The 10,505-nt window shown below is 36.8% G+C and overlaps 1 non-coding gene across 1 annotated transcript; it reads left to right on the top strand.

Moving 5' to 3' along the window:
* Window positions 1-6,452: 6,452 nt before the first annotated feature.
* LOC111909632 (small nucleolar RNA R71) lies at window positions 6,453-6,559 on the top strand. Its single transcript, XR_002856264.1, has one exon. It is a non-coding gene; the product is annotated as a small nucleolar RNA R71 (small nucleolar RNA).
* The last annotated feature ends 3,946 nt before the right edge of the window (window positions 6,560-10,505 follow it).

The raw sequence follows: 10,505 nt of genomic DNA, 5'->3' as shown, positions 1-10,505 counted from the left end.
GGTCAGGCAACTTGCATCCGCCTGAGTACGCGGGGCGTACTCAAATTACGCGGGGCGTAATTGACTCGTCGAACTTCTAAATTGCGTAACTTTCGCATACGAGCTCCGTTTTCGACGTTCTTTATATCCACGCGAAGGTCAAACCATACTCTATAACTTTCATTTAGACTCCGTCGGCTAATTTTGACTTTTATTTTTATTAATTATTTTTAGGAGGTCGGGACAGAAAATTTCGTTATAAATTCATAACTTCTTCGTCCGACGTCCATTCTCACCTAACTTTTTATCGTTTCGCTACTAACAACGAGATCTTCGATTCTCATTTAGATTGTTTCGGCTAAAAACCGCTCGATCTCAAATCGAGTATTCGGGCTGCATACCGCTAAGTTGAAACTTAGAAAAATCATAACTTCCTCATACGAAGTCAGATTTGGGCGTTCCTTTTATGCACGCTCTCGGTTTAATGAAATCTACGACTTTCGTTTAGATCGCTAAGGCTAAATATCACTCTAACATAAATTCACTTTTTACGTCATTCAGCGTCGTGCCGGTTCTGTCGCGAAACTTCGACAGGTCATAACTTCTTCGTTATAATTCGGATTTCGACGTTCTTTATATGTACGGAATCCTTGTAACATATACTATAACCTAGTTAAGATTATTCATTCTAAATAATCTTCTATCAGAAACTCATTTTTGACGCTTATCGTCTTTAACTTGACTAGCCCTGATCTACGGGCGTTACACTGGTGGTTCTTCCCTTGATCATGTCCTCAATAGACTTAGTAGCCCATATAGCTGCCTCAAGAGTAGGTGCCTGACGTATTGACACTGCGTACTCCCATGGAAGTCCCTTTGCATATCGGTCTACCTTTGTCAGCTCATCTGGGACGATGTGCAAAGCAAACTCCATTTTTTCGGTGAAGGCGTTTGTATAATCATCAACTGACATGCCGCCTTTTGTCAAAGTCAGAAACTTTTTCTCCAGTTCCAGTATATTTTCGGTCGAGCAGAACTTGCGCTTGAACTTCACCAAGAACTCTGTCCATGTCAGTTGCAGTGGCTCATTAGGGCTTAGGGTCTTCCCCAGAGTGTTCCACCAACGAACAGCTCAACCCCTGAACTGAGATACTGCGAAAGTGGTCTGCAACTTGCCTCTGCAGCCACACGTCATGAAGGCTAGCTCCATTTCCGAGATCCAATCCATAACTCCGATCGAATCCTCCTTTCCAGTGAAGGTCGATGGTTTGCAAGTCAAAAAGTCGTTGTACTTGCATCTTAGTCCATCAATTCTTCCCTCTGGGTTGTTTTGTCTAATCACCGGTGGGTTGGCGACCAAAAATCCCACTGAAGTTTCCTCTTTTTGACTGCCCTTCACTTAGTTCGGGTTGTACAATCGGCATTGAAGGTTCTTCACGATTCTGCTGAAACAGACGTATCGTTTCTTCCATCCGACGATCCAACATCGTCTGAATCATCATTTGTACACCAGCCATTGTCATTGGCTCGGGTGCATCAGCTACAACAAGTATTTGCTCAATCACTGGTGGTTGAGGCCGTTGATCTATAAACCGAACAAGGTGAATTTAGATCCTCAATCACAAAAGAAAATCAAATCATCATTATCACCCCGAAACGTTTACATGCTAGTTCTAATACCTTCGTCATACGCTTAGAATCCTAAACACTTAAGGTCTCTAGATCCGGTTGGCAACAAACCATAGATTTGAACAAATAATATCATATATGGTAAACATATAACATTTAGCACATAAAATCATTTTAGGCAACTTTCCTAAAATAAACTAGTGCTCGTGTCTTAAATATGGTAGACACTCATCTCACAATCTTCACTTAGCATTTTAAGTTTAAGTATAGAAATCCTACAAATTCCTAGTTCGCTTAAACTAATGCTCTGATACCAAGTGACATCCCCAAAATCACGGTCATAAAAGACCGGTTTCATTTATGCTTTTAAAATAATTTCAGAGTAAATCCATTGATTTAAAATAGTTGCGGAATTTGTTCCCAAAACAATACATGATAAAGTAAAGTTTATCAAAGCATTTCTTACAGAAATGTATTTTCATTATATATCAAAAGTCGGGATGGCATGTTCTGATACAGACACAAAAGCATAAACAATAAAACATAGACCTTACACAGTTATAAATAACTACTGATCTATAAACAAAAACATCTTCACAAGTTCTCCAACTTATGCTCTTGCGCCACTACCTGTAATACAAAGAAACTGAGTGGGTTAAGCTTGGGAGCTTAGTGAGCATATAGGGTTTTCAACCAAAAATAAATAATTATATTTAATTTCACCAATAAACAATAACCTGATTACCCATTCCCGTTATCCTCACTTTACGTCCCTAAAACAACAACTATCACAAGGGACATAGTCTAGGATTTTTCATCAGGGCGGACACTACTGCAAATGGGTTTCCTCAGCAATGAATATCATAAGGCAACCATGAGGGGGATAGAATATAGCAAATGAATACCCAAGTTCACTACACCTACGGGTTATGAGTCTGCCAGCGTTCCACTGAACTGTCTAGAATAGTTCGTGGTTGTCATCCATATTCTGCTGGACGACTAGATCACAATCACATCAAGGACTCTCATCATTTTTATTTCATCACACAATAACTGTCTACCCGTGTTCTACCCAACATATTAGTAGATAAAAATATATACATTTATATACAACTTAAAATCTGTACAAATCATTCATTCATCAACTATTTCAAATAAACAAATAATATACAAACACATAACACGTATTTTATTTAGAATAATCATATCTATGTGATAGAAGAAAGAAAATACACACTCACTTGATAAGACGATGATCGGATAGCACCTCGTCTATTAAAATAATATTTTCTGATAAAACTAGGATGTTTTCTCCAAGAACCGGACTTCTCGCGGGCAGAGTTTTGGCTCGAAAACAATTTTACGGGATCTTTGGGGCTTCGGGACTTGCTTTGGGTCTCGGGATTAATACCGGGGCTTCGGGGGGGGGGGGGGGGTAAAACTTGCCAAATAGAAGAAAGAAAAGGGTGGAAGAATGGAAAATTAGCAACCAATCCTGCTGGGGTCGCATCGTATTTATAGGGGCTGAACCTCGGGTTACGCTGCGCGTAATTAAAGTTTACACGGGGCGTAACGCCTCGTCGACATGTACGCTGGGCATACTCCTGGTACGCTGGGCGTACCGGGTGGATCAGATCGGGTGTGTCACGAATTCAGGTATTATCCGAATAAATAATTTTATTAATATATTTTAATTATTTAAAAACTTCAGAAATTCATATCTTCCTCATACGAGCTCTGTTTTTGACGTTCTTTATATCCACGCGTAGGTGAGACTATGCTCTACAACTTTCGTTTAAAGTCCGTTAGCTAATTTTGTATTTATTTTTATTATATTATTTTTAGTAGGCCGGGACAGGAAAACTCCGTTAGAAATTCATAGCTTCTTCATCCAACGTCCGTTTTCGTCTGTCTTTTCACCGTTGGACTACTACCGATGAGATCTTTGATTCTTGTTTAGATGGTTTCGGTTAAAAATCACTCGATCTCATATTCGAGTTTCGGGCTGCATATTGATAAGTCGAAACTTCGAAAAATCATAACTTTCTCATACGAAGTCAGATTTAGACATTCTTTTGATGCACGCTCTCGGTTTAACGTATTCTACGACTTTTGTTCAGATCACTAAGGCTAAATATCGCTCTATTGTAAATTCACTATTTACGTCACGCAGTGTCGCGCCGGTTCTCTCGCGAAACTTCGACAAGTCATAACTTCTTCGTTATAACTCGGATTTCGGTATTCTTTAAATATCCGGAACCCTTGTCACGACCACCACAACTTCCTTCATAGATATTGGGCTCATCTAATATTTTATTATTACACTTATTGTTATTCTTAATTCAATTAAGCAACACAATTAAGCATAAAACACATAATATTCAAATAATACATTCTTATTATTTCAAAATGAGTTACAAAGGCTAACCTAGACTATTACATCATCACTAATGCCTAGCTTGGAAACACAGGTGTTACAAAATGGACTTATATACTTATTCGGCTGACAAAATAGTGGTCTGTAAGTGACTTCTGAACTCACGTCGTGAGGCATACGTGCTCACGTCGTGAGTTTGGTCTAATCAGATTTTCATTTAATACATCCTATTTTTTTATTAACTACAAATCTTAATTAATTACCACTTAATTTAGGGACCCTACAGTTAATGTTTTATCATTTATAAGATTACTAGGACGATGAGAAAAATAATTTTCCTAAAAACAAAATAAACTAGAAAGAAAATCAAACCGATCTCGGTTTGCCTCCCGGGAAGCGCTTGTTTTTGATGGAGTCATGAGCCGGAATCCGTGCCGCCTTAAGTTGAATCGTCCATCACCACCTGAACTCTTTGCTCCTTTCATCGCCTTTTATAAGCTTGAACTCGTCTTTTATACGCCTTTTTCGAGTATTCCTTTTTAGCTTTGATTTCATTAACATCGAGCTTTCTTTTGGTTCCTTTATTTCCGTGCACTATAGGGACCAATTGTTTATCCATAACTAAGTTCCTTTCTTTTCAAGTAACCTCATCTTCACTCTCGTCACGCGATAATTCATGCCTTTCCTTACTTACCGAAGAAGTTGGATTTGTGTAGGCAATGACTTTAACTAAAAACAGGACGGATGCTCTTGGTTTTGTTTGTTTGACTTGTTGAATTGATGTCATCTCTTCTTCCATCAACTTCTCTAATTCCCCAAGTTCATCATCTTCATCAATGTTACAAACCTCATTTTGAACATCATTTCCCTTGAAACCTTCTTCAATTCGAAAATTTTTCCTCTTCATCTCCAACTCTCAAGGTGAGTTTGGACTCGTGTATATCAACCAAGGCACCAACAGTATTTAGTAAATGGCGACCAATAATAAGCGGAACATCAGAATCTTCTTTCATTTCTAATACCACAAAGTCAATTGGAAAAACGAATTTCCTAATTTTCACTAGTATATCCTCTACAATGCCCCGGGGTTGTGTCACTCAATGGTTTGCCATGTGAATTATCATTTTTGTAGCCTTCAACTTCTGAATATCCAACATCTGATAAAATGAATAACGCATCAAATTTATGTTAGCCCCGGAATCGGCTAAAGTATAAGTCTTCGTATTATTCCCAAACTCACATGGAAGAGTGAGGCGTCCATGATCTCCCATCTTCTTAGGTAACTCTCCCAACACTACTTTTGAACTTTGCTCACTTAAAATAACCTTGGAATTTTTCTTCAATTGTTGATGAGTGTCTATCAAATATTGTAGGAACTTCGCGTGCTCGGGAATTTTTGATAACGCCTCAATAAAAGGAGTATTTATTGGAAGACCCTTTATGTGATTTATAAACTCTAGATGCTCCCGTTATAAACTCTAGATGCTCCTATTCCAGTGGACTAAGATTAGCTTGAGACGGAAATGGTAAAGGCGGACGATAAATGGGAACAGTTACTGAATTTTTTTGTTCAGACTGGGTACACGTCGTGAATTTGGTGATTCAACAACATTTTTATTTTCGAGCTTTTGCTTCTTCGGCTTTGGATCGGATTGCTTTGGCTCCACTTCTAGTGCTTCTAAGAACTCAGAAATGGCCTCTTCTTCAGTCTCGATCAACATGACATGGGATTGAGTTTGTTTTTTTGGCAATTTGTGAGGATAATTTGTTGTTTACCAAAGTTGTTAATTGACCAAGTTGAGCTTCGAGATTATAGATCGACGCTTGATGATTTCTTAATGAGACTTGCTGATCAATCATCATCTTCATGTGCTCCTTCAGCATTGCATCGGTATCATCATGCCTTTTCTCGGAGGCTTCCATAAATCGGGTCAACATGTTTTCCAAGTCAACTTTCTCCTCGGCTGGTGGTTGCTCTTTTTGATAGAAGCATCGGCTTGTCTGCTTATATTCTTCCTCTTTTTGCTTCTTGTATTCATCATATGGCAGCCACTCCTTCTTTGGTTTTCCCTAATCTTCATCATATTTATCCCCACTAGAATAGCAAACTTGAGCACTTTTATACCCATTATCATTTAGGTGGAAATCTTTGGTCAAGTGTGGACCATTACACCTTTCACATCCAACTCTTATAGCATGTATTGTCCGGTCCATTTTTGTCATTCTCCTGTCCATTGTATCAAGCATGGACAGTACAACAACCATGTCTGTAGAATTTCCACCCCCGCTTCCTTTAACTCCCTCATTTCTTGGATTGTGGTACTCACGAGAATGCTTTGCAAATTCTTCAACTAACTCCTTAACTTCCTTTGGATTTTTCTAAGTAAGTGGTCCTTGAGAATCAAGGAGTTGGATTGTCATGACATTAACACCATCATAAAATATTGACACTTCTTGTTGTATATTGAGGTCATTTTGAGGACAATTTCGCAACAGTCCCTTATAGCGTTCATATGCCTCATAAAGTGACTCACTCGGATTTTGCTCAAAATTTGCTATTGCCTTTTTGAGTTTAGCTATCTTGGAAGGTGGGCAAAAATGATATAAAAACTGTTCGCTCATTTGGGCCCAAGTAGTGATTGCACCGGGTGGTAGTGCCTTTAGCCAGTCTTTAGCAGCTTCTTTAAAAGTGACTGGTAGCATCCTCAACAAGACTTTTTCTCTTGGAACATTTGGGATATTGAAATAATCTGCTATGTCATTTACTTCATCCAAATGCTTGTAAGAATCCTCATGATCCTTTCCAAAAAATGGTACATTTGTTAGTGCAGCAAGGATGTGTCCTTTCAGTTCGAATGGGGCAGTTGCAGGAATTGCAGGTTGTACTAGGCCAGGACCAACATCATCTCTAAGTCACTTTTTGTAAGCTCCCATGGACATATCCGCAATATCTGCCATCTCGTTATCAGAATCGTCTTCAGATTCACTTCTATGTAATGCCAATTTAGGCTCGGTATCGTATTCGATATCCTCTGGGTTGAGATCTTGCTCAAAGCTTTCTATCTTGCTTTTGCCCTTTCATGATGTACTCGACTCTCCCATTTTCGTTCCCAACTTCTTTCTAAAGACTGACTTGAGGTCTTTGAAAGATGATTTTTTTGGTGTTTTGCTCACTCCTGCGTTCTTATCCGTCTTCTTGTGAAGGGCTAACTCTGGATCTTGAAGTGGTGGCACCAAAGGTGTGTTAGAGCCTCTCGTCACGAACTTCTGCGAAATAAAAAAAAATAAAAACGTAAAACTGAACTAAAACAGAAAAACAAATAAAACTGGAATTTACTGGATTCGCATCGTGAGCCAATAAAGCTCACGTCGTGAATTCAGTACTGGAAGAAAATAAACTAAACTAAAAATAACATTTTGCAGTTTTTACCCAACAAAAAAGATCGATTAATTTAAAGCAAATAAATCAACAATTAAATATGCCGTTCCCCGACAGCGACGCCAAAAACTTGATGCATGCAAATTATACCTATCTAGCTACACCTAATTTTATATTTATAACCTAACTAACTTAACTAACTAAATTGCACCTAGGAAGTGTACCTAGTCAAATTATAGAATAGTCGGGCAAGTCGGGTGTCGATCACATGGAACAGTTTTAACTAATTAATCTACCTACTATTAATTTAACCTAATTTTCTAATAAAAGAAGGGATTTTATCTAATTTTGCAAGTTTAGAAGAACTTAATTGTTTAACCCAAATTCAATCAATTAACAAACACTTTTGTTAGTTCGAATCTGCTTTCCCTCCATGGTTTATAAATTAGTTATGACAATTACTGTTGGTTACCAATTCAGATAGTATTAGCAATTTAGTTCTAAATTTACAAACAATAATTAATTCATGTAAATCTATGTATGGTCACACAATAGTTAACACATAATCAATTATTAAATGGAATTAGAGCCATATAAGATTGATTTGAAAAACACACTTACGGTCATAATATGAGTTCTCTAGCACAACTTAATTCAATAGTTGAATTACTTATATATGATTGGTTTGATCTTAGCTCTAATAACCTAGTGTTCACTGAATTATTAGGTATTCAAATTTATGCACATTCATATTCACTAACTACACATAACAAGAATTTAAAGCATTCAAATATTCAATCAAACATGCTAGGTTAAATCAATCAACACAAGTCATAACCAACAAGTAAAGTCAAATCTAAAGTATTAACACCATGAGTTCCAACTTCATCTAGCTAATAGAAGCAGCTAGATTTAGTTGGAAATACTAGCAAATAAACAAGCACAAGTCATATTTAAAAGCATGCTAAGTGTACCAAACTATAAAGCTAATAATGAACTCTTCCTTCTTCCTTGGTGTTGAAAGCCAATTCCAGACCTCTTCTCCCTCTGGATTTCGTCTCCAAAAACTCCTCCAGTCGGCCAAAAGGTCCCCCAAGTCGTAATGATCAAGAGAATATATAGTTATCATGAAATTCGCTCTCACGTCGTGAATGAGTATGTCTCACGACGTGAATATAGTAGATATCCGTGTTCTAAAAGGATTCCTCCTCCGTGATGCTTATCTTCTGGAATAGTCCCACTCACGTCATGAATCTAAAAGCCTAACATCGTGAATGTAACTGATTACGTGGGTTTCCTTCTCTTTTACTCTCCAAGCCTGTAAAGTTCCACGCTTTGTCATTTTTAGTCCTTATTCTTCAAGAATGCTTCTATTTGGCTGCAAAGTACAATTAAAGCTTATAAGTATCATTATTAAATGAAAACAACCAAAATATTAATAAAAATATAAGTAAATATTGCCTAAAAACATAAATATGGCAATATCAATATCGTATCGAATGAGATATGGATTATAATAATTCTATCTGTCCATGTGTTGTTTCCCGATTTCCGATTTATAACGTCTGACAACAGACTACAATTGAACACATCAACTTAGTCTAGGCTTGGCCAAGCGCTTAGGGTTGTCATCGCTAAATCATCGATCGAATCACATATATTGCTTTTATCCCTCTTAGGGTAAAAGGAACAGATAAACTTCGACTCATATGCTTGCTCAATTTACTCATCAAATCACACACAACAATACGTTTTATAACACCGAGTTACCGGTGCGTTTACGTATCATCAATGTGCGACCAACTTGTAAACTACAACTCATATGTCTCCGTTTCAAGAATATAAGATATTATCGTCTCACAATAACTTGCGTTAAAATCCATGAAGTGATTCAAGTGAGCGTGAGTTTAATCCAATACTCAAATCTTATTACAGGAGTACGCATGAACATTACAACAAACTTGTGCTATGTCTAAACAATTAGACAATCTACAGTCTGATTCATGACAGTCTTACCTCATTACTTACTCCCAAAGTATGATTGACTGTGGATGTTTGAATAATCTCATTATTCAGGAAGTAAAACATGCAAAGTGAAACACAAGAATAATCGAATCCAATATGGTCTCAATACTTTTGAATATAAATATAACACTTATTAATTAATCACCATATTGATTACACATTATTCATTGTATAATGTTTCGTCTAATCACTTAACACTTGATTTAAAAAAATAGTCATCACATGCTCTTAGCATGTACACTTTGTTAATCAATGGTCTTTCCTTTGTGAAATAGATCGATTGAACACATTTCCGATGATGCTTATTTCACAATTCCTAATCCTTATTATAAGTGTCAAAATACCAATTCTTGCCACTACTAGAATATGTTAAAGTCTAAACTCTCATGCAATAATCCTTTTGTAATGTCAAGGTACCAAAGTCACAAAGACTTTGCCAATGATATTACAAAACATTCCATTGGAGATTTGTTACAGAACAATTCCATGGAAAGGAAGTCTCACATTCAAAGTACATTCCTTGAACATCCTTCTTGTATAAAAGTTTCTAACCTACACATAGATTCTCAATATCCAACTCCCAGTATGGAAACATTTCCATATTTACTATACGACAATTCATTAATAGAATCCTATCTATTCATAATAATGTCAATATGCTCCATTCGTTACTATACTTCAAACTGCCTACAAGCGACCAATCCTTAGCGAACCTCAGATCGTCATTGACAGTTGTTTAATAATTTTAGTCATATCCAGTTCTGGTTCTTTTTCCCTCTTAATGCCCTACGCATTTGGAAAATCAGAACATGCGATTATTATAACATATGCAATCGATCCAATACCCAAAGCATATGGGATACGATTCATAATAAAGATATGATACTTTACGAATCTCTTGTTATAATATTTCCATATACATAATTTCCTTATGTTAAATAATTTCAACATAACATTCATGCATGTACATGACTAGATTCTATTAAAATCTCAATCTAAGCTTTTAGATTCGAAATGAAGTATTAGTTCCTCTCCCTTAGACTATAGCGAAACAACTTTTCAAACTCTGCAACTTTACAAATCAAAACTTTGTTTCTTATAAATAGCATTGCTAAC

The sequence above is a fragment of the Lactuca sativa genome, chromosome 8, assembly GCF_002870075.4.
Source record: "Lactuca sativa cultivar Salinas chromosome 8, Lsat_Salinas_v11, whole genome shotgun sequence".
Lineage (NCBI taxonomy): Eukaryota > Viridiplantae > Streptophyta > Magnoliopsida > Asterales > Asteraceae > Lactuca > Lactuca sativa.
Note: the sequence above shows the minus strand (reverse complement) of the source record. Positions and strands in the feature narration are given on the sequence as shown.